The following is a 25,244-nucleotide window of genomic DNA, read 5'->3' as shown; positions in this document are numbered from 1 at the left end:
TGATAACTTCAGGTCTAGTGAAAGTTGAGTAAAAAGTGGGTTTTTTTGTTTTGCTGTAAAATGATGTAAATGTAGCATACTTCAATTGTCGTTGAAGAGATTTTCTCTTGCTCTTCCTATAAATGACGACATACACTTGGTGGGCATTCAGCAACCAGGAAAAAGAACCACGTAAAACAGAAATCTACAGAGTGGGAATCTAAAACAGAAATGCTGTACTTGCATTCTTCTTATAAATGAGCTCTTCTTCAAAACTTTTGCTGATATCTATAGGGATAGAAAGACATCTTTTACATTACTAAAGCCAGCAGGAACCACTTTAGTATTTTATTGAAGTAATTATGTATGATTTAAAGTAGTGACACAACAGTGTTCTTTTGTAAAATAAGTACAATATAGGGCATTAGGTGCAGGTATTTGCATTAGCGTTATATTCAGCATGTGTGTATCTGGTGGTGTATGAGGGCAGTGTGCTCTAATAGAGAAGCAGGTTTGCTTTTCATTGTTGTGTGCAGGTTTTTAAGTTGTGGGGAAGGAAAGGATTTTAAGCTTTTAAAATTGAGGGCTCAGAAATCTTAAGTTTTTCTACTTTCAAAGTTTAAAATTATAAGTGATACAATTATTTGAAAAATAAGGCAAACATCATTAAGCAAAATTTTGGAAGTAATGCTGTTTTTACTTAGTCTTGTGAATATTATTCTGCTCTATTTATGCCCTTGTATGCAAAAAAGATTTGCAGGAGTTGGACACACAAAAGAATTCTTTTCTTTTAACTTACAAACTCTGTTAACAAGCACAGAAATGCAATAGTGCTGTTACAACCTACAAATCTGAATCTTTGCATGATAAATTCTGTTGGGCTATTTCACTTTTTGAGAATCTTTTGTTTTTCCTGCTTGTTGTATGCACACCATTCCTTTACATTCAGGGATTATTAACTTTAGACATGTTCTTAACTGATGTCTTCCCTAGGTGTAAGAGTTTAGAGTTCTCACAGGTGTAGTACTTCACATTGCATGTAAAGGTAGACAGATAACATTGTGTCACACCAGTTTGTTTTTCAGAGTCTGTCTTTGGAAGTGGTTAGGGACTTAATTCTGATCGTTTAAGTAAATGCTAGGCTGTTAAGTCTGAAGTGCTTCAAACAATTGAAAGCTTCAATTCTGGGCCCTTTATTTTTACGTCCATTTCTTCACAAAGTCCCTTCCCAAAGGTATCTTGGCTCACTTTCCAATAAATCTTTGTTTCTCTGGTGGCTGGTGCATCTCCAAGTCACCACCTTTATATTCATTTGAAGTCTCTGGCTCCACCCTTAAACCTAATATGACCATTCTCATATATGCCTTCCAGGATGCAGAAATGCCAAACAAGTTGAATGGTTCATTGATGGAGACACATCCCTCCCTCTGTATGAATGGTGGGACTTCTCCATTTCAGTTAATTTCTCACCTTGATTTCTGAGACTAACAGCAGCTGCCAACATCAGTGTTGATTTTCTGGTATGAAAGATAGCCATTTCCTGAACAAAACCAGATTCAGATAATTAAGTAATTTCACCATACCATGTGTCAACAATAATCTGAGTTGCATTCAGACCAGTGGCCCTGGTATATTGCTCTTCTGTTTCATTTAACCACCATTTCTTGCAGTAAGTGTCTTAATAGTAAAACATAAATTTTATTTATGATCTAATCTATGAGAATGTTACCCTTTATAAAATTTGGCAATATTTGCAATGAAAACTTCATATGCTACTTTTTCTACCATGTTGTATATAGCTCTTCTCTTTGCAACCCCAGGTTATTACAACAGCATAAACCTTTGAACTGGTTAACAAGAATTCAGCCTAACTAGGTTAAAATATCTTTTTGTTAGGTTTTACCTTTTCCGAGCAGACCTAGTTTAGTCTCAGCCTCATAAATACACCACAAAACTGTGTTGAAGTGGAAAGAAGGTAACAAGCTGTGTCTGAAAGCTCTAGGATTAAGCACAGCCAGCAAAAATACTTGACAGATCCCGTGAACATACTGTTGGACAATAAAAAGAATGAAAATATCCCATCTTCTGTACCCTGCTTTTTAGTGTCATAGGTATGTGAAAGAATGCACATTTTGCAGATGAATTGAAATAAGATCCTATGTGACCTACCTTAATTCTAAACCAAGCTTGAGATGTATTTTGATTAAAATGGTTGACAGTATGCCAGAAGACTTGCTTGCAAGTCTTCTAAAAAGGAGACAATTATTTTTTATTTTTCCGTACCTTTATAGAAAAATGAAGTATCAGGTCGTCTCACTGTATCAATTTACAATCATTGTAGCATCTATTAGTCTCTTGTAGCCATTTACATTCTATTTTAATCCAAAAAGAGAACTAATTTTTAAATACTACGTTTTGACTTACGTTGCGCTGATATCCTGCAGGATCCTTCTGGAAAAATTGTGCTTGTAGATGGAACAGCATGAATTCTTAGTGCCAATAGCTTATTCTGGAACGGTCATTTAACCAGTCAGCAGTCTATAGGCCAATCCCTTTCCCATGCCTTCTCAGTAACACAGCTCAGTTAACTGAGAGGAAGTGTCTTTCCTTCTTTAGCTTGGAGATAGTGTTAACAGTGTGTTGTCGCTATAATATGTTTGCAGTTGTTTTACCTCTAATCTCTGTAGGATTACAGATTTCTAGTAGATCCACATGACAGCAAATCTTCCTGCAGTACTGATTCATATTGTAGGGGTAATGTGTTTTCCAGAAATTATGCATTCCCTCTTCACATTCTCGTTCCAACAGAATGCCACAATAGCTAATGGCACTTTAGAGAAAGAAGCAGTATATTAGAAAACTGCTTATTATCTGACCCAGTGACCCTTTTGCAGGATTTGTTCTTGCAAGGACCAAGATAGCCCTAGACTGACTGACTGCTTCACTGCTGTCATTGTCATGATCCAGATTTTTGCTCTAATTTTCATACTGCTTTTTGAAGTCAGTGTACTTCACAGAACAAACCCATGGATTCTCCAGACTGAGAACCACCAATAAATTATGTAGATGTCGACTTTATAGTTGCTGAAGTAAAAAATGAAAGGGAAAGGGAAATATGAAGGCTGCATAGAAGGAATGAGGGTAAAGGTTAAGATATAATGGAATCATTGAAAGTTAGGCCAGTGGCCTTACAGTCTGTGTTAAACTGGGTTTGGGGTTTTTTGTTTTGTTTTTTAATTTAATGGAAGTCATAGTTTACCTTCATCAGTGTTCAGTTGCTTAGTCCTACATACTAGTTCATCCATTTTTGCTCAATAATCAAACAACGTGTAAAAGAGAAGAGTTACTCTTTAATGTATTTGGCTTGTGAATAAAGATGTTCCTAGCACTGGCAATAAAATGTTTAATGACATAGTAAAAATATAGTTCAAGGCTGTGATCTTGTCCTATTGAAAATCAAGCACTTTATAATTTTATTTATTTAATATTGAGTTTCAGAATAATACATTACTGAATAATATCTTGAGAACCCAAAATCAGATCTATTAACATCAGATACACATGGCAAGAAGTCCAAACATACTTACTTATTTATACAGGGTACTGTGAAGCATGAAGACAGTAAGGAATTACACCACAAATGTGGCAGAATGGGAATAAGGGTGAAGGTCCTGGCTTTTTTCTATGAATAAAAGTTCTTATTTAATATTTATGAATGAAGAATGTCATTAGACTCTTGATTGTGAATGGTGATTAACTAATTCTGTGTGCCCACTGGAACTACTTCAATGTCAGATGTATTTCATAGCAGATGAACAAACAGGTCAGCAAATATATTTCACTGTAGTTGAACAAACACGTGTGAGAAGATCTCTGTTTGGTCAGCAGTAGATCATGTATGATACATCTGTAGAAAAGTTGTTCTGTTTAATGTGTATCTGTCTTAGTACTTCTTTTGCTTTTGTGCCTGGTCATGGGTTTTTGATATGTTTCATAAAACTTGTCATGACATGATCATGGGAGATGCTACAACATCTGCTTATGGTTTCTTCCCCCCCGACATGTGAAAAAAAGAACTTTTAGACAAAAGATTTTTTTATTTGGGAATTGTTACTACCTATTGAAGTTAGGATGAGATATTACTAATGCTCCTAGAAGTTTCTGTAGGATACTGTGAAGTGAGAGCTAAAAGCATAAGAATGATTTTACTTGTTTTTAAAAAGAAACTTTTTTAAAGCTGTTGCTTGTAACTAGCGAAAGGTTTACCCTTTTGTAGTGCTTTATTACCAGTGTACGTCGTCTATGAAGATTCTTTTAAAAAAAAATTGTAAAATTTGGCAAAACTGTATTTTGATTTTTAAAAAAAGTTACAATCTGAAGATGGTTTTTCACACAAATGGGTGAAAAATATTTTAGAATATATTTTTAAATGATTTAAAGGTTATTACTGGAAACAAAATAAGTGGTCTATTACAATAAATGTTATGATCTAAAGATACTTGGATGAAAGTTTTCGTAAGATAAGTCTTTTGTTCCTGATGTCTGAATTGGGCACATGTAATCTATTGTGGAAAAACTAACTTCTGGGCTGAGAGATACCATAAGTCTAAACAGGAAGCTGCTTCATTGAAAAACAGAGGGATTTTTAATCATTGTGTTTTGGGCATAGTAAATATTTAGGTCTTAGGCTTTATTTAGGCTGCTGTGGTGCCACTTTGTACTATAAAGGACAAACTAGGGGCACTTGCAGATGTTTTCTAAATCTAAGTTTAAACTAAGTTGTCCACATTATTATGATGGAGCAATGGTGGATCTCAAAACCAAAGAATGACGAATGAGTATTTCTTATCAGTAGTCTTGCCTCCCTGATGGCTTTATCAGTCAGGCTTTTCTTGACTAGAAAGGCTGACCTGTTCCTCACGGGTGGAAGATTTCAGTGGAGCACGGATTTGACCGCAACCACAGCCTTCCTTTGTGGAACTGAACCCAGTAAATTACACGTTCCAGTGCTGCTTTGAATGAACCTATCTCCTGCTGTGTGCTATTTATAATTTGTTTGGGCACGCACTCACAAATATTTTTCTGTGATCTAATAATAGCTATTACTGATAGCTTAAATGATTTCAGCTGTTGAATCTGTTTACTGTTAAGCAATAGCGTACCATTAGTGTTGACTTACTGTAGTAACTCCATAACCTCCAAAATCTGCTATGGTGGTTATATTTCTCAGTCAATATGAAGGGATTTAGCTGGGGAATATCTGCTAAAACACATAGAAAATACATATCTGAAAATAAGAAACAATTTAAATGAAAAGCTACTAGTATAGAAACAATTTTAGGTTGTTTTTTTTTAAAAATTAGTAGGTAAATATAGATATCTTGTTTATTATGATTGCTGATTAGGTTCCCAGAAACCTTTCCTACCCTGGTGACGCAGGTCAGTGTAGTTTTCTTTGCTTACTTTATAGATAGAGATAACTTGAATTTCCTGGATGAATCTGTAGGTGTCACTTAAAGTATTCAAAGAAATAGTCTTTCCAGTGCAAGATGTCATTTCTAAAGAGTATTTATCAGGACATTCTTAAAAGAAGTGGTTTAAACTAGAAATAATTCTGGAAAATAGCAATGCAGTGCAAGTTCATCTTGTTGGGGCATGAGGTAAAATTTGGCTTGTTGCCTGAAAATAGGGGAACGCTGAAAAATGAGCTATTTTACTCATTCACCTTAAAGTTTAATCAGATTAATCCTGTAGTAAAAACAGTTATTTCTCTTGTGCTCCACCTTCCCCCTCTCCTGCCTGGTATGGTCCACTGCATATGGTGCCAGCAAGCTGTGTTGCCTTTCATAACTGCATGGTCCTTTCCTCTCAGGGTGGTCATGTGGCAAGCACTGTAACTGTTTATCTAGAAAAATGGCATTAAAAATGGCATTATGTCTTTTTTTGTTTGCCCGTTTTCAGCTCTGTCTTTTATAGTGAATAAGCAGAGGGAAACAAGGAGAGGAGCCAGCTCCAGGTGACTGGCCAGCTGCCTGTGGATCAGCACCAGAAAGTGCTCCACAGATTGCAATTTGAAACCCATTAATATAATGGATAAAGTCTATGAGACATTTTAAAACCTCCCTTGCTTATAGTGCTGCATTTTATAAGCTAGGTGACATCAAAAGAATTGGTTCTGGCTCAGACCAACTAATAAAAATGGATAAGGCTTATTTTTATGCTGAATATCAGTAAAAGCATGTGCAGAAGATTACATTTAACATTCTGGCTTTTACCCAGAGCACAACAAAGTCTATCTTATCCCCATCCATCAGAACAGAATTTGATAGGTTTGGAGACCCCAGATTTTTGTCTCCTTCTATTGAAGCATGAAGAAGCAGCTTGGACTTGCGCATAGATCATAGGAACATGACATTGCTTACTCTTACTGTTATGTTTCCTGAACAGCTATGAAAAAGGTTGTATAACTATGCACATCATTTAAATAGGGTATTTTAAATTATCAATACTTAAAGCTGATATAAAGCATTAAATGTTGTTATATCTTACTATACAGGAATAATGGAAAGAAATTGAAAGTTTGGCTAATTCCTGAAGTCGGAGAGAGAACAGAGTCTTTCAGAGCCCAGTAAAAGTCACACGTAGTTGTTTTTGTGCCTATACAGCTTTAATTATTGTTAATTTTTCTAGTCAAGCACATGTTTATTTACAACTGATTTTTTTGGTTCAGTAGTCCAGCCTGTACCAGCATTTGCCTCCAGATCTCAACAGCATCCTGTTTATTCTGATCTAGCTTGCCTGACTGACTCCCCAAAGATAAAATTCACTAAGTGAACTTGACAGATTCCAGGCTGTCTCCATATGGCAGGGACTGGGCTGCAGCTTCTGAATCTGCCTGGGATTTAAAAGCTGCTCTCACCTTATTAAGATGGCAGCAGTTACATGCAAGTCAAGTTCGCAATGGCTTGTTTTAATTCTTTTGGCATCTGCTTGAGGCCAATCCATACCATTTTTTGTGTATGTGAATTAGAGCAGGACCAGAAGGATGACCTTTTTTTTCCAAACAGTACTTATACCAGCAAGAAATCAGAATTGAAAATGAACCTGTACTTCAATTGTTGACAATTTTTTTTAAGAGGCGTGTATACAGTTTAGGCTTAGCAGGTGCTAAACAGACCAGACCACAAGAGATTTCTGAAAAAAGTGATGAAACAGTGTGAATTTATTTGTTGCTCTGTCTTCCCTTTTGCCTTTGTGTACTAGTTGCTTATCTGTTGTTTGTTTTTTAACTATTAACAAATTAGTATTATTTTCCTATATTAAAAATGTCAAACCTATATTCTGGCAACATCAAAATATTGAGCTTTCCAAACTGAATTGCAGGGAGCATTTTTGAGAATTCAGACCAGTTGAGGATCTTTCCCTGCGTGTTTAAATCTGTGCTGCGTGTGGCAGATAGCCAAAATCAGTCACAGAAAAGGGGTTCTCATAAAATGATGGAATATTAGTGAAAGAAAATACTACTGGAAACACATATACACTATGCATAAAAGAAAATATTAGTATTTGTCGTCTTAATCAGCTTTAATCAAAAGTTTATAATTATAAGATTTTAAAAAGTCTTAGTGTTAGATCCATTCTCTGATTTTTTTTTTTTTTGAGTGAGTTCACAGGATTAAAGTAATTTCCTCTGGTAGGTTTAAACAGATCATCCTTAAAATTACAACATTAGCAAGAAGAATTTAGAAAAAGTACACAAAATATCTTAAGTGGTTAGTGCTTGTTCTATAAAATATACGCACTGCAAAAAATAGTTTGTTAAGAAATAAGTTTAGATTAGACTTGCTGTATTGGGATTGATGCAATTGTGGATATAGTTATATTTTTCTAAGAAAATGGAAGTAGAAGTAGAGATTTCCTTGGCTACTCCTGTTCCTGCCTGACATTGTTTATCAGTAGCACGCGTATACTTGAAAGAGAGATCAAGAATGAACAACCCTTCAAAACTTGCTCTGTCTGCTTTTCATAGTCCAAAAGTGGAAGGTGATGATCTGATGTGATACTTTCAAATTTTAAAAAAAATAAATAAAATTAAACTTTTGTGAGTTAAACTTTGTATTTAAATGAAAAGTGACCGAGTTGACTAAAACAAGCAATGACATGTCATAATCTCTCCCTATTGATTTTGTCCTTTCTTTGAGAAATAGTGATTTATTCCCCCCAGATACTGGTTTTAGATTTGGGAGTTTAGTTTTTATAGAGGCACTGAATCAAGCAACAGGGTTCTTTGGTTATCTGTGGTTATCTATGGTTCTTGTTCTTGCATCCTTTTCCTAGCAGGAGATGAGGATCTTCTGTTGGGACCATTTAATCAGTGCTAGAGTCTTACCTTTTCTGGAAAGAGAAGCTCTTGAGGAACCCCTGTTCTTGGCACTTTCTATTTTATCTGAAGCTGTGTGAATCAGTTTGTGAAAACTGATTTTTCTCTCAGATATGTTACATGTTTAGCTCTTGGGAATCATCTGTGTCTTCCTGAATGTCATTTGTAATGTTTTTTATCTTCAGTTAATTTGCATTTAGCTGCAGATTAGTTTGCGGCATTAACTAACTCCTTATTTGCTTTCTGAGGAAAGCTCACTGTTACCTTCTGCATTGTATAACGTAGACCTGTGCCAAAAATTACCAGTAGGCCCAATAGTAATTAAGCTGGGAACAACAGGACTACATCGTTACTGTGGTTCTCACAATGTATGTATGGGTCTTGTGAGCACATACGTAAGAAACGCCAACTGAGTCATTATAGTGGATGCTCTTACAGCAGATATTTTAAAGGCAAAACTTCAAGTCTTTGAATAAAAAGAGGCCAAATTCCCACTCAAGGATTTATAATAAGCAAATAGGTTAAACTTTTCTCTTAGATCTAGTACAATTACCTCTTTCATGACACCCTACTTTCCTGCTGTATGTACTACATGAAGGAAGTTTTACAGTCTAGCTGAAGCACCAGATACAGGGTATATTAGTGCGTAGGGAGTGTCTTTGAGGAAGGAGCCTTTAATGTTGCATTTGCATAAAAAGGCAGGTAGGTTTGATTTTTAACGATACACTGCAGTCATGTTGTTAAATCTGTTACAAAATTCAGACGTCTGCCTTTTAGAGCAATTGTAGCAGATAAATGCAGTGCCTCTTACGGACTCATTTTATTTTACCCAAAATAGAATTAAAAGCCATAGAGGTACCTTTTGCTTTTGTTTTTACGTGTCTTTTGTGTGTCACTGATGTTTTTTCAGATGAATCATTTGATGCTGCATTTATATATCTCTTGCATTTGTAAAGTGAGCATCCTTTTATTATTAATTTTCTGTTGTATGGACTAGGCAGCGGTATTTCTTAATGCCACTGACTTATCGGTAAATTGAAATCCACTATTTGACTGAACAATTAAATGGCTTCTCTGCTAAACCTGGATGTTAATGACCATGGAATGAAATGAAACGAAATGACCAGGACGGGAAGCTCAAGCTCACTCTGTAAACATCTAGATTGGCTGAAGTGCAGCGGTCTATATTTACAGCAGAGCTGGCAGAAAGGAAGGTGTGAGTGTTCTTCATCTGCATCGAGGCAAAGTCTTTGTTTAAGTTGCTGATAAAGAAGTTTGAAGTAATCTTGCATTTTTTTCACAGAAGCTTATGATGGAGTGTTTTGGCACTTAAAGGATCGCATGGTTATACTGGTCTTGAACTGAAGTTGGCATTGCACAGTAGCGAACAGAGAGGCCTAAAAGGTCTTTGGGACCTCCAGGTTAATCTGGAAAATGACATCTGACCACACCTTTGAGGTTTTGTGGGTTTTTTTTCTTGTAGAAAGGTGTTTTTGGTCTGTGGGGTTTTTTGTTGTTGTTGGGTGAGGGTTTTTTGTTTGTTTTATTTATTTTTACCTGGCTGGCAATTTTTTGTGAGGTAGTAATAATAAGAAATAGAATAGGTTGGTCACTTCTTCAAACACTTGGAGATTTTTTTTCTCCAGTTTCAACACTGATCTTCCCAACATTATTGCAGGATGCAGCATGACTGAACTACAACGCACACGTAATTGAGATGACCATTTGTTTATCACAGCAATTTGTAAGGTTTGGCGTATTTCATTCCCTCCATTATGTGTTATTTTTAGAACATGGTAACTTTAAATAACAATCAGTGTATGTCCATTATTTAAAATTAAATGGAAGTGGTGCATCTTTTATGTAATAACGGCATACCAAATACATATGAAATTTATCTGATTGTAAGGAACTGGTTAGTAACATGGAACGCACAGGTTTAGACTATGGTTTACTTTATTGCCATTGTTTGTGAATGCAGTTACCTATAAATGTTACTTTGGCATATAATAATTAGGAGAAGGAAACATTTTTGTATTTTAGGATGGCATAGGATTTGCACCTGTGTCTGAAGTACAAACTTTATAAAAAATTGACAATAAATATTGTATAGGTTTATTTGAAAGCTGGGGTTCATGTTCACAGGAAAGGAGCTTCACAAGTTATGTTAACATTATATTGATTTAAGTGAACTGATGTAATTTCCTCTGAGCTTATGTGGTCAGTGTTTGCTCCAAAATAAGAGCAGGCTGGGTGAGGGGGATTGCTTAGCATGTGCTCCTTCACATGGAAGGTATCCTTACTGTGAAGGATCTCTTATATACAAAGTGAAATTCTTTTTGATATACAGTGCTTCTTTTAAACAGCCATAAGCTGGGATCCTTGAAGGGTCCTTGTCTGAGTTCGAACTGTCTTCCAGGAGTGGTCAACACATTAGTTGCACAAGTAGAATTAATCCTTTTCCAGGGGAAATCCATTTATCTGTTCCATGTGTAAAAGAAGAGAGAAATAAATCCATTTATTCATACTCTCCTTTTAGAGTTGTGCAAGTCTATATTCTCCGAGTTAGGCTAACACAGAGGAAATACAAGAAATACACCAGCCCCTATTGTTAATTAAAAAAATTGATAGGGAGTAAACAGTAGTAGCTTTTTTAGATTGTGTGGTATGGTTTGCTAAATGTAGGATAGAAAGACCCAAGGATACTGATCAGGGAACCTTCAGAGTGTTTCCTTCTTAAAGAAGCCTATGCCCAAGTGCACGCTGTACTAACATCTAATAGAATATATAGAGGCTGTGGAGCAAGAGTGTCCGCGTGAGAGCTATGTCACTGCTTTGTTGGATACCATTGTACTCATAGGTGCAGCAGAAAGCGCTTAAGAAATTGCCTCTTGACATAATCTGAGAGTCCTCCACTTACGTGTTGCTATCCAGCAGAAGAAAGCAGTTCCTCATAAAATACGTGAAAGTAGATTGGACCAGATTGTGAGCTTATGAAAACTGGAAGAGTCTCCCTAGAATCAGTGTAGTTGGTGGATGATTACATCATGCAAAGATAGGCCCCTTGACCATCTTTTTCAGAAGTGGTACCAATGTCTAATTTTCTAGCCAAGTGCATGAGTCGCTTTGGTCAGCTCAGTTTTAAAGGAAGAGGGCAGTTTCATGGAGTGCTTCAAAATGTCTGTTGCTTGAAAAATCAAGCTTTCATATTGGCTTCTGCAGAGTAACTTTCTGCAGGCTAGTAATCTCAGATTGGTTTAAAACAGGAATTTACTCTCTCCCAGTCTGGTAAGGAACTGGATTTACACATTTCCAGTGAGCAGTGGATTAATGACACGGGCTGTGCACAAGAAACTGGCCCAGGCTGCCTTCTGTTTTACATTTTTACTTCAGTTTTCTCTTCTGTAGAGATATTAACAAAACAATTCACTGTATTTGGAATGCTAATGGCAGTCAAGTTACATCAAAAGAAGGATCTATTATTAAATTGACAGAATGTCAGTGGCAGAAATCAGCTATAACTTGTTCTGCATGTCAGTAGCTGGAAAAATCACATGCAAATTTTTAACATTGATCAAAATTCCAGTTCTCGCTGATTTTTGCTGTGCTAGACCTAGGACAGAATAAGAAATGATTCTTGGGCGTAGTTTGGCATGCAACGGAAATTGCAGTCCTTGAAGCCAATTTTTACCTCATAAGTAGTTTGTGCATTCATTTCTCCCTTAGAAATAATGTTTATCTAAGTTAGTGAAACCGGGGTGAGGTGTTTTTACATTTAAAAGAGATTTCCCACATATCTGTTTTTGATTGTCATATCCTTCAGTGTGCTTGTCCAAATCCTACCCACATGCCGCTATGCAAATGAGGCACTCCCACATAGTGAATGTTCTGCACAGAAATCATGAAACGCCTAAGCAGCCTTTTCTCCCTTTTAACAAATGGAGTCCTAAAAAATATTCTAAAGAAAGTACAATTCTGCCCACCAGCTGAGGATAATGCAGGGGCACCTTTAAAGTATATTGTTATATAAGCTTATAGGAAGAAATGAAGCAAAAATGGCAAACTTTTGCTGCAGCTTTAGAAAGTTGCAGGCTGCTTGAGATGGAAAATGAAGTTTTAGTTTAATTCACTTAAGCTACTGATTATATTTAAGTCAATAATAAACTGACACAGACTTAGCTAGCAAACCTCTACATCTTGACTGAAGAAAACTGCAATGATAAGACCAGGGTAAGAATCATTTGCTCTTAATACTTTTCCAAAGCATCAGCTACAGTTACATTGGTGGAGATGATGCTTTTCACAGTAGTAGTAAAACTGGTGTGTTGATTGTTCTTTAATTTGCAGTTTAATACAGTTTTAATTGGCTTTGCCAGATTAGAAAAGCGAGCTCTGCCCTGTTGGCCAATCCCAGAAATGACCAGTGTAGCTCTTTCACACCTTCGTTGCTACCTGCACGGTGTATTCTTTTGCTGTCTTTTGACAAAAAATTTTGTAAATTGATCCTATGCGTTTGTGAATGTTTTTTGTGTTCTGTTCCAAGAGGAGCTTGTTTCAGAGGAAGTTCCAGGAGCTCCTATATGCCTGTTCATGATGAGAGAACTGTTTACAGGGGAGTTTATAATTGGGGGTTTGAGATGGTAGATGAATGTAAAAATCTACATGCTTCACAAATTGTTATTTTCTATAAAATTTTACATTTAAAAACCAAAAAACCTAAATCAATGCTACGAACAAAATATAATGTTGTAGCTTAAACAAATATTTTTAAAACCTTCCTTGTTGTGTTACAATTTAAACTAAAGCAGTCATACTAGAAGCTGGATTCTTCTATTTAAGTGTTGTATTTTTCTTATATTTCGTTCTTATTTGTCAAAATGAATTAAAAATGACTGAGAGTTTGCTGTTTGATTCTTCATAGTTCAGTGATTGGTTTCCATATGTTCAAATAAGTAACTATTTAAAGCCATCTGTTTCCTTTGGAATGAAAAGTAATAGTATTTTCATTAGTGTTAAGCATTTAACTGATACTTAAAAAAGTAGATTTAGGCTAAATTTAAGTTTATCTTTTACTGGTTGATGTGCTAGCAGTAGTATTATGTTTTGGACATTATTCAAATAACAATATATGTTATATTTAAAAAAACTGTAGGTCTTTTTCACTGTTAATATTTGAGGTGGTATTTGCATTGGGAAATCACCTAACTCAGACATTAAAAATAAGCCTCACCCTAATTAGCTGAGTGGGATGGCAGCAATGTATAGGCCTTATTGAGGTCTTCTGTATAAAGGTGAATTTATCTAATCAATGTGCTGACTAGAAAACAAATTCATATCTCCATTTTAACATGGCTAAAAATTAGGAAAACAGTTACTTCATCACTTGAATCAGAAGTTCTGTCTGCTCCTCACTTTTGCTCATGACACTACAATTTCACGCTAAGTTTTGGGTGTTACTAATATCATGAGCTTGTTCCTGGGAAAGCCATAAAATCCTGAGTCAGGTCACTTGGCAGTCAAGTGGAAGAGAAAACTGCTTTTCAGCTATATTGTATTGCTTTAAATTGCAAATGTCATTGTATTTGCTTCAGTTTTTTTTTTCATTTTGTTTTGTTTTTAATCCTGCTGTTGCGCACTCTGTGTTTAGAATCTAAGATTTATATTTCTTTGACTGTTTAATGTTTTCTTTCATCGCCTTCATGAATAGTAATGACTAGCTTATGTATATCCGGGGAAGTAAGGCGAAAAGCCCTTGAGTGTGCCAGGTCTGAAAAAATTTAAATTAGTGTATCAAATGTTAGAAGAAGAGGAATTAAGGCTCTTATCAGCTAACCGTAAGCCAAGAATCTTTTAAATTCTAACAATGGTTTGGTAGATACAGCTAAATCTAGCTTTACTTATGAAAGACAATGGCAGGCCTGTGGTTCAAAGTAAAAGGTTTCAGCTTAATGAAAGCTATTTAACATGTTATTCTAAATCCACAGAAAGGCAAATCTTTATTCCAAGGTGTAGATCATTTCTGGTAGGGGAATCCCGCAATTTTTAATGAACATTTTTCTTTTCCTCATTTCTAATTAGCTTCAGCACTTAGATTCCAGAATGCTAGCCTTCAACACTGAGATTTCTAATGGTAATAAAGCACTTGAGGTGGTATTTAATTAAAGTAGAGTGGTGATAGGAAAGACCTGAGCAGGGCTGAAATGTTAATTCTTTTGCATTGCTCGGTGCCCCCTTGTGATTGTGACTGATGAGTTGATTTCTCTTTACAACTTCATTTGCATCATGTGGTAATACCCACAGGCAGAGGTGCTGTGTATTTCTGGATGAGAGCTCGCCATTAGTACAAGCTAATGTGTTAAATGGGGTAGAGGTAGGATGAAAAGCTCTCTTGGCTCTTAAGCAACCTGTTAAATAACTGGTTTATGGTGGGTGATGTGACTCCCCATGTAAATGCTAGTGCTTATAATATCGTTCTCTACTTTTACCTTGAAAATACGCATTCCCCCACCCACTTTTACCTTGAAAATACGCATTCCCCCACCCACTGTCTGTCGTACCCTTTCCCTCTTCTATTTATCTCAGTTATTGTGCTAAAATGATCATGCCATGTCGTGGCTGCTATGAGGAAAGGCTACAGAGTTTTCTTCGATTCTTGGAGGCAAAACAAATTGGTCAGGACTTTCTTAAAAAATAGATACTTTCCTTGTTACTAGAATTCCTTGTTACTGAAGTTCTGAGTCCAACTTGAAAGTTCTGTAATGACAGAGCTGTTTCTTGTTTGGAACCAAGAGGTTCGTAGTGGGACTATCCAAGCTTATGCTGTCAGTCTGCTTGCACAGAAGGATATAGAGTCATCGCCACTTTGCCCCTCAGAACTGGCTTCCCTGTAAGCAGTTCTGACCTGATCACATCTGAATAGATCTCCATGTCAGTGTGTAATATAAGCACTTCCAACAGTGAATTTCTACTGCATTAGTATAGTCATGTTAGTATAGTATATTTGCTCTGGCAACAGAGGAAGCCAACAGTATCCTGGGCTGTATAAACAGGAGCATAGCCAGTAAACTGAGGGAAGTGATTATCTCCCTTTACCTGGTGCTTGTTAAATCACATCTAAGATATTTGGCCCAGTTTGGGGCCCTCCAATACAAGAAAGATGTTGATCAACTGAAGTAGGCTCATCAGAGGGCCCCCAAGATGTTCATGCGCTGAAGCACATGCCCTGTGGTAAGAGGATGAGGGAACTTCTCTTGTTCAACCTGGAGAAGAGAAGGCTCCAGTATGATCTAATAGCAGCCTTTCACTGCCTAAAAGGAGGTTATCAAGAAGATGGAGCCTAGTCTCTTCACAGAGGTGCACGGTGGGAGGGTAAGAGGCAACACACATAAATTGGAACAAGAGAAGTTCCAACTAGATATGAGGACAGTTTAGCATTGGAGTAAGTTGCCTGGAGAGTTTTCACAGTCTCTGTCCTCCGTTTTCACTGTCCTTGGTGGTTTTCAAAAAATGTCTGGATCCAGCCCTGAGCCCCTGGGTCTGATTGCGTAACTAACCCAGCTTTAAGCAGGAGGTTGGGCTAGAGACCATAGCATGAAGAGTGTAGTTAAACACTCTTACCTTCCATAGCCAGACACGTTTTTATTTTTCACAGCTGGTACATGTTGTCTAAAACACAATCTAAAACTAATTTCTTACTGTTTAAATTGGATAATCCAATGTAGGGCAGACATGCAAATCTTTAAAATATTGTCTGTACCCTCTAGGCTGTCCTACCTATTGCCTCTCTGTCACTTCAGGGATGGAATTGGTCTAGCTGCCACTTTCTACTTACCATTTCTCTCCTGTCTCTTTAGTGAACAGAATGCTCTGACAGCCTTTTTGTTTTTTAGATCGAAATATTATTTAACCTAAACAGAAGGGAAGAAATATTTTAAATCTATGTAAAATAACAAACAATCTTATGTGTGCACTTGTATAACCTAAAGGGTTACCATCCCTTCTGTTGAGGTTTTAGGCAGATTTTCATTTTCCAATCACTGTTAATCTCTCAGGTCAAGTATTTATTCTTTTGCAGTCTTTCTCCTCATGTGAGTGAGTGTGTGTTTTTAAGCTAGCAAGGGTATTTGTTTTTCTGAGTTGACAAGTGTAGACTTTTTCCAAATCTAGTTGTGTCAGCTCACATTTGAAAATAAATCAGCAAAATGAATGGTTCTTGCAAAAAGAATAGTTATTGCTGGACATGAGCTAGCAATGTGCGCTCGCAGCCCAGAAGGCCAATCATATCCTGGGTTGCATCCAAAGCAGCGTGGCCAGCAGGTCGAGGGAGGGGATTCTGCCCCTCTACTCTGCTCTGGGGAGACCCCCCCTGGAGCACTGCGTCCAGCTCTGGAGCCCTCAGCATAAGAAAGACACGGACCTGTTGGAGCGGGTCCAAAAGAGGGCCACGAAAATGGTCAGGGGGATGGAGCACCTCTCCCTATGAAGAAAGGCTGAGAGAGTTGGGGTTGTTCAGCCTGGAGAAGAGAAGGCTTCGGGGAGACCTTATTGCAGCCTATCAGTACTTAAAGGGGGCTTATAAGAAAGATGGCGGCAAACTTTTCAGCAGGGCCTGTTGCGACAGGACAAGGGGGAATGGCTTGAAACTAAAGGCGGGTAGATTTAGACTAGATGTAAGGAAGAAATTTTTTCTGCTGAGAGTGGTGAGGCACTGGCCCAGGTTGCCCAGAGAGGTGGTGGATGCCCCATCCCTGGAAACATTCAAGGTCAGGTGGGACGGGGCTCTGAGCAACCTGATGTAGTTGAAGATGTCCCTGCCCACGGCAGGGGGGTTGGACTAGATGACCTTTAGAGGTCCCTTCCAACCCAAACTATTCTATGATTGAATATTTTCCTGATTACTGGTGAAGGGATATTCCTGAATCATTGTTCCTCACCTTGCTTGTTTTTCCAGAAGCCCACTATTAAAAGGAAGGAGTGCCCAGACAGATCATTGCAGAAGTGACTGTGGTGCTTTAAGAAGCTCTCTAGCCGGAGGCTCACAGTCATCCAGTTGAGACAGCAAAAATATATATTATGTGCCCAGACTTCATCTGATTCAGTGGATAACTGGTTTGCATATACTGATCCATTTTTGGGGTCCAAAAAGCCAAACCAGCTGATAGTGCAGATGCATGCAAGGAGCTCCCAAATTTCCTCTGAGCTTGTAGGTGGTGACATGTTGGGCATTGCCATTTCCTTGCTGATCGTCTGACTGCAAAGTGCAGCATATTCATAAAAACAGTACACATCCCAAAATTTAATCTGACATAGTATCTTAGTAACTAGGTCAGACTTACTGCACCGTAACTATGCTTCTACTTCACTGTTCTTGCTCAATTCAGTAGCTTAGAGTTAAAAAGCTGTAACAATTTTTGCAAAGCAAAAGCACTGACATGTGAAACGAAAAAATAAGCTCAGCAGAGTATCTTCATGGAACATAGTCATCTTTTAAAAATGAAATGCAGCCTTGTGCAAAGAGTCTGCGCAAATTGCCCTATTACTTCCAAATACTTTCAGTGCTTTGTCAGTTACAGCAACATGCAAAAAGTTTGGATTATATTTGAATATAAAAGGTTTGGATTCTACTGAATTTATGATCCTAGTGAACTGTTGTTCAGGGGAAAGGACTTCCCAGTTGGAGACCAAGCTCTGGGTGTCTGTATTTAGTTAATTTCTCAAAATCATCTAAAATTCCTCTTTTGCTTCCGTGATCACTGAGAAAACATTGCCATTTCTGTGGACAAGGGGCAGTTCTGTTTGTCAGAGATGATCCTATGCAATAAGGTTTCCTGGGAAGTAGAAATTTCATACATGAAAAAAGAGATTAGTTCAAGATAATTATTTCTGAATATTGGTATCTCTTCTACTACTGGTTTTCAGAAACCTATTTTGATGACAATTAACCATGTTAGCTGGATTGAGTAGACTGGAAGTACAAAATGGCAATATACATACTTATGAATAACTTCACCCACTTCTGATTATTTTTATATTTATGGCAGATTGGTTTCTGTGCTCCTGAAAGCATATGTAAAAGCTAGTTTTCATATGAATTCTGTGGGTTTTTTTCTAGATTGGAGTTAACATGCAGCTGACTAATTGTGCATATCTGGCAAATGCAGTTGTAGAGGGTTTTGTTAGGGCTGTATTAATTATTCTTTTCTAATTCTGAAGTAATTTGTATTTAAAAACTCAGTGTTATTTGTAGATGAACTACAGGTGATTTCTAAATAAGACTTGACTGAGATTATTTTCCGAATAAAGGACAGAGTTTGTTTTAAAAACTTGCAGACAGATAAGAGAATTTGAGGACCTGCAAGTTACAGTATTAATGCAGAGTTGTTTGTATCAGAAAGTTGCATTGCTTAAGGGAAAGCTTACTTTCACTGAGAGTCTGCACAGACTGTTAGATGCTCTGCTTCTGGTTTTAAGCTATTTGCCTTTTTGCTTTGTATAATTCTATTAAATAAAACTTTTCACCTAAGGCAATGGGAACCACCATTTAGCTGGGCTATGTTGGTCAGTGCAGGGTTTGTAGTAGCTTGCTAATTTATTTATTTTTAATTATTATTTTAAGTTAAATGGTGCAATGACATTGCTCTTTCAGATTCACAGAATGTAAGATGTTAGCCAACAAGATCTGGTAACAAACTACGCTTTTAAATTTCTGGTTTATGTATGTAAGAAAGGGAAGCAAAATGTATTAAATTGTTAAAGCCCATGACATACAGAAATCAGGGTTTAAGTTCAGGGTATCTTCACCCTCATTCTCACTTTTCTGCATAGAGCAATAGATACTTTTACAATGGGTACTGCTTATATTGTTTGAATTAATGTCATATTCTCTGTTTAACTGGAAATATTTTATATCATAATTTGCTTGCTTCTGGAGTGTGTGAGAGGTCTTGAGTTCAGGTTATTTAACTGGTACTCAGTCTGTGTGACTAAAATGAAGTTAAAATAATAATTTGAAAAATTTATTTTATAATCCTTATTAGCAAACAACATTTTCAGATCAGTTTACTACGCTTCATAACTCCCTATTGAATTTGGTTCTTAGTTTGATACCGTGATCATATATATATGTGTGTGTGCGTGACACTAAAATTGAATTTGGTGTGCATTGTCTTTCTGAATTGATGCTATTAGTCACTGCAGACCTCTTTATTGGAGGATTTGAATCTACTTTCTCAGCTGTTGTTAATTTACATTAGCTCACTGCTTTGTTGGTTTTTGGTTGGCGGTTTTTTTTTCTTCCACTATTCTTTAGAACTGTAGGCAGTGGAAATATTAATAGTTGTATAATTTAAGAATCCATTTTAAACCTTGAACCTTTTTGTTACTCCATGAAGTCAACTGATGAGCAGTGAACCCTTTGTGGTTATTTATACACTTACCACTTCATCAAGACAAACAAATGGGAAGTGCCGTAGTTGTGTCAAGTTCCAAAATATCTTTTCATCTTCCAAATCCTGGATCAATTGGCTACAGCGGTATCTAGAGTAAATGGGAGCAGACGAAAAAATTCTCTAAATTGTACTAGTCCCATAGCCTCAGATTGCTGCTCAGAATAGTTCACAATTAAGTAAGATATTTTGCATGAAAGTTAAGGTGTATATATGAAGGTCATCTATTGCTTTTCATGTTCATAATTACGCATAGTTACTGTGTTACCGTGTCAATCAGATAGCATTTTGCATCTACTGTACTCTCAATTGTTGCAATAAATACTAAATGGGAGAATCAGATTTTTGCAGGTAGGTGTAGAAAGAGGATGCAGAGGAAGTAATAAGGAGGATATGAAGACGACTGAGGGAGGCAGAGGGAGGTTTAAAAGATAGGGAAAATTAAATCGGGATCTGAATGAGAAGAGAGGAGAATTCACTAAAAGGCTTGGCAAAATAAACTCAGTACATTTGTAGAGGTAGACTTCTGCCTTTCAGGTCCCTATTTTGGAGCCTAAATTCTATTCATAGAGTCTTCATGTATTCTGAGGTGGGTTGAGTCTGCCAAAGTGCATGCTTGACATTATGTTCCACTTAACGGTTTCGGTTACTTTCCCAGAATAAAATTCATGTTTCTACTTTTTTGTTGTTGTATTTAGTCTCTGGCAGCTGAAAACTAGTTTATTTCTGATGGATTAAATAGTGATCATTTTTCATTGTTGTTCAGATAAGCCATTAAACATATGTAGAAAAAGCACATTTCGGTAAAAGCCTACCAAGTTTCTGTATTGCGTTGCTCAAACACCTTTTCTGAAGCTCAGTCCTTCACACACTAAGGAGGCATTAGTGGGCTAAGTCTGATTCTACTAAGTCTGACAAAAATCAGTAGGCATTAGTGGGCTCATAAATTATTGTTCCTTTTTAAATGTGCTTTTAACTAGTAGAAAGCAGCTGATGTTGCTTTATTCTCAAGAAAATTAGCAACGCTCATATACCTATTGCTGCTTCAAGGAAAATGTCTTTCCTTTTACATAGGCAGACTTCAGAAGAACATAAGTAATTGACAGTACACATTATACTGTAACTATGAGTTCAGGCATACTGGGTGTGCATTAAAAAGACAATGGAATAGATTAGTTTGAGGGTATAATACATATCAAAATTGTTCTATACAGATATCGGAATATTAAATAGAAGGAAAAGGCTTCATAAAGTCTCTCATAATCCCTCTTGGCATGGGTATATGAGTAGGTATTCAGGTTCTTTCCTTTAAGTATGCTGATATGATTAAATTTAACTTGACACAAGTGATATATTATACCATGTGATTGTAATATTTAAAAGAAAAAAAACACTTTTCTGATTGAATACCTACTAGCTATCAATTTCTGTGTAGCAATATCTAATCTGAATTTCTTTTGCAGCTAGAATGCTAATACATTTGCTGTATTCTCCATCTCGCTAGGTGCACGCTCAGCAAATACTGAACTGTTTCAATATTTTTCGATATCTTGTTTAATCCAGTGTTCTAGTATAAAAGACAGCCAGTTCACTTCATGTGGATTAAAAGCAGTTTTCAGGCTGTAACTTTTCTCTCCCCAAATAGTCTATGTAGATGCTTATTTTCACTAATTCTAGAGTTTGGATGCTGTGGCTGTTACACATGCTGCTGCACTGCATAAACACAAATGCTGTTGGATGTGGTTGCTGTAAATTAGCCATATGCTTCTGGTAAATATGCCAAAGTTTTTCTCCATGCTGTTCCAGTTTTGGAAATACCTTTCACTCCACCAGCCCTCCCCTTCCTTACACAGAGGCACAAAATAAAACTGTAAACTGAGAAAGGTAATTTGTACCCAGTCCCACAATCTATCTTGTTTTCAAACAATATGTTGTTCAAAGCGATGGTTTTTAAGCTTACCAGGATAAAGCACCTATGGCATATGGCAGAGGCCTGCTTTATGGCAAGATTTACTATCATATGTATATGTTCAGTCTTGTGAAGAAGGGCTAGTAAAAAAAAATAAATCTCTAGAGAAGATGTGCAGGGAGAAGCAATATAGTTCTGCAGATTTGAAAGCAGTTTTAGTCCCTGTCCTACAGATGGGGAAATTAAAATACAAAGACAAATTGGCCATTCCTTCCATCGTAACAGAAGCTTTTTAGAGATTTAACAAAGTAGAACTTACCAATCAGTACAGTCAGTGAAAGTCTTTCCAATGCTATAGGAACCATTAAAGGATTTTGTTCATTTTCTTCATAACTGCAGATTCATTGTAGCACTCTATTAATGGATTTTTGTTTATTTTCAGCCAGTTGTGACATTCAGCAGTGTTTAGAAATGTATTTTGCATTGCGTAGGCAAATCTTATTGCCATTTTTATCTCATCGGTGAGAAGAGCTTTACTTTTCTTCAGTATTGTGGCTTAGTTTGCTAACGACAAACTTTGGAGTAAACAGTTACTTGTTAATGCTGTAACAGCATCTTAACATAAACATTAGCTGAAGTACACAAACGATATCAGTGATGAACAAGCATAACAACGTGTAGCTGAGGCAGGAAGTCAATCTGTCTGTTCCTTGTGCCCAGTGATATTTTGATATTAATTTTAAACTTAGAAGTAAATAACATTGGAGATGATGTCCCATCATTTCATTTCAGTGCCAGAAATTGAATGCTGCTTTAATTGGTATTAAACAAGATGGCATTGCTGTGTTAGTTGGTCATTGCAGCTCAGGTCATCTATGTTCCATCATAAATAACAAAATGATGGAAATTTTAAAATTAAACAGAGATGGGAAATGGGCATTGTCTGAAAACAATGGTAAAATAGTTAATTTCTAGATTCTTTATATTTTATTTTTTCTGAAAATTTAAAGGAGAAACAGCAGACTGGTGAATTTCTTACCTATAAAACTACATTCAGCTCTGTTGAAATAAACTTTTGATTAAAATGAAGTTATGGGCATGAAGATCACAATTCTTGTCTCTTGGAACTGGTAAGTATGATTTGTGGATATATTGAATTCATAATATTCTGCTAAATTTGTTCAAAATATTGAGGTCGGACATAGAAAACCAAAAATTGTGCCTGCTGAAAAGTTACAGGTAAAATGCAGAATATATGCAATTTCCGCATTATTGCATGGGATCTCCATGAACAATACACGGATGAGTGGTGTGGTTTTTTGTTTTTGTTTTTTGGTGGTTTTTTTTTATGGGGGGAAAAGAGGAAATAATAGAATTTCATTTGCTATTTAAAAGATTCATAGTTTATGAACAATCTGCTTCTAAGGGCAAATAACAAGGCACTTACTATTTAATATAGATTACATTTCTGTGTTTTAATAGCTTTATTATATACAGACTAAAACTGAAAGGGGTTCAGTGAATGTGCAATGAACTTCATTCCCTCAAACTGTTATTCCATATGCCCATGGTGCAGAACTTTGCAGTTTGCAGTGCTGAACTACGTAAGGATTCTGATTCTCCAGTCCTCAGGTTTATCAAGGTGCCTCTGGATTGAGGTTCCGTAGTTTAGTGTTATCTGCAAATTTGCTGAGGATGTACTCTCTGTCATTCTCTAAGTTGTTGACCAATGTGAGACCCAGTATTGACCCTAAGGTATTCAACTTACTACTGGTCATGAGCCAGACATTAAGCCATTGATCTTAGAGCCTGATAGTCCAGCCAATTTTCAACCCATCTAACAGTCCAGCCCTTCCTTACTCAGCTCTCAACCGGGAATGCTATGGGAGACAGCATTAAGAGCTTTATTGAAGTCAAGGTAGATTGTAGCTGGTGCATTAACTTTGTCCATGTAGCCAGTTGTTTTTGAAGGCAACCAGGTTGATCAAGCACTATTTTCCCCTGAAAAATCCATGTTGACCATTTCAAATTACCTAAGTCTCCTTCGTGTGCTTGGAAATGGATTCCAAAAGGATGTGCTCCATGATCTTTCCAGGGCCCGAGATGAGGCTGAGTGGTCAGTAGTTCCTTGAATTATCCTCATTGCCTTTTTAAAAGACAGGAGGGATGTTAGCTTTTTGAGTCATCTGGGGCTTCCTGTATCAGTATAATTTTTCATAGTTTAATAGGCAGTGATCTACTCCTTCCGCACCTTCTGTTGAATGCCTTAAGGCTTCAAATACGTAAATACATCCAGCTTCACTAAGTAGTCCAGAACCTGTTGCATCTGTGTATTGGGTTTGCGTGGCAAGGTCTTAGTAGCAGGGGGGCTACAGGGGTGGCTTCTGTGAGAAGCTGCTAGAAGCTTCCCCTATGTCCGACAGAGCCAATGCCAGCCATTTCCAGGACAGACCCACCGCTGGCCAAAACCAAGCCCATCAGCGACAGTGGTAGCGCCTCTCTGATAACATGTTTAAGAAGGGAAAAAACAAAAACCTGTGCAACAAACTGCAGCCGAAGACAAGAGTGAGACTACGTGAGAGAAACAACCCTGCAGACACCAAGGTCAGTAAAGAAGGAGGGGGAGGAGGTGCTCCAGGCACCGGAGCAGAGATTCCCCTGCAGCCCGTGGTGAAGACCATGGTGAGGCAGGCTGTCCCCCTGCAGCCCATGGAAGTCCACAGTGGAGCAGATATCCACCTGCAGCCTGTGGAGGACCCCACGCCGGAACAGGTGGATGCACCTGAAGGAGGCTGTGACCTCATGGGAAGCCCGTGCTAGAGCAGGCTCCTGGCAGGACCTGTGGACCCGTGGAAAGAGAGAGGAGCCCACGTTGGGGCAGGTTTGCTAGCAGGACTTGTGACCCTGTGGCAGGGGGACCTACGCTGGAACAGTCTGTTCCTGAAGGACTGCACCCCGTGGAAGGGACCCGTGCTGGAGCAGTTTGTGAATAACTGCAGCCTGTGGGAAGGACTCACGTTGGAGAAGTTTGTGGAGGACTGTCTCCCATGGGAAGATCCCAATGCTGGAGCAGGGGAAGAGTGTGAGGAGTCCTCCCCCTGAGGAGGAAGGAGCAGCAGAGACAGCGTGTGATGAGCTGACCCCAACCCCCATTCCCCATCCCCCTGAGGAGGTAGAGAAAATTGGGAGTGAAGTTGAGCCCGGGAAGAAGGGAGGGGAGGGGGGAAGGTGTTTTAAGATTCAGGTTTTATTTCTCATTATCCTGCTCTGATTTGATTGGTAATAAATTAAATTCATTTTCCCCAAGTCAAATCTGTTTTGCCCGTGACAGTAATTGCTGAGTGATCTCCCCCTGTCCTTATCTCGACCCACGAGCCTTTTGTTATATTTTCTCTCCCCTGTCCCACGGAGGAAGGAAGTAATAGAGGGGCTTGGTGGGCACCTGGCATCCAGCCAGGGTCAACTCACTGCAATCTCCATTGTTCATTGTCCCTCTCCTTCGCTACCTATGCTGTCCATGATTTGCGTGCAA

General features: G+C 37.6%; 1 protein-coding gene and 1 long non-coding RNA gene across 28 annotated transcripts in view; one reads left to right on the top strand and one right to left on the bottom strand.

Annotated features, from left to right (window-relative positions):
* Positions 1 to 2,505, bottom strand: part of LOC143166702 (uncharacterized) — a 35,941-nt gene extending 33,436 nt beyond the window's left edge. For both annotated transcript variants that reach the window (XR_012996432.1, XR_012996433.1), the window contains exon 1: positions 2,404 to 2,505. This is a non-coding gene — a long non-coding RNA (uncharacterized LOC143166702). The remainder of the gene's footprint in view (positions 1 to 2,403) is intronic.
* The window catches only part of RBFOX1 (RNA binding fox-1 homolog 1), a 1,372,937-nt gene that overhangs the window by 1,188,792 nt on the left and 158,901 nt on the right, over positions 1 to 25,244 (top strand). The window lies entirely within an intron of this gene.

The sequence above is a fragment of the Aptenodytes patagonicus genome, chromosome 13 (genome assembly GCF_965638725.1).
Source record: "Aptenodytes patagonicus chromosome 13, bAptPat1.pri.cur, whole genome shotgun sequence".
Classification (NCBI taxonomy): domain Eukaryota; kingdom Metazoa; phylum Chordata; class Aves; order Sphenisciformes; family Spheniscidae; genus Aptenodytes; species Aptenodytes patagonicus.
Note: the sequence above shows the minus strand (reverse complement) of the source record. Positions and strands in the feature narration are given on the sequence as shown.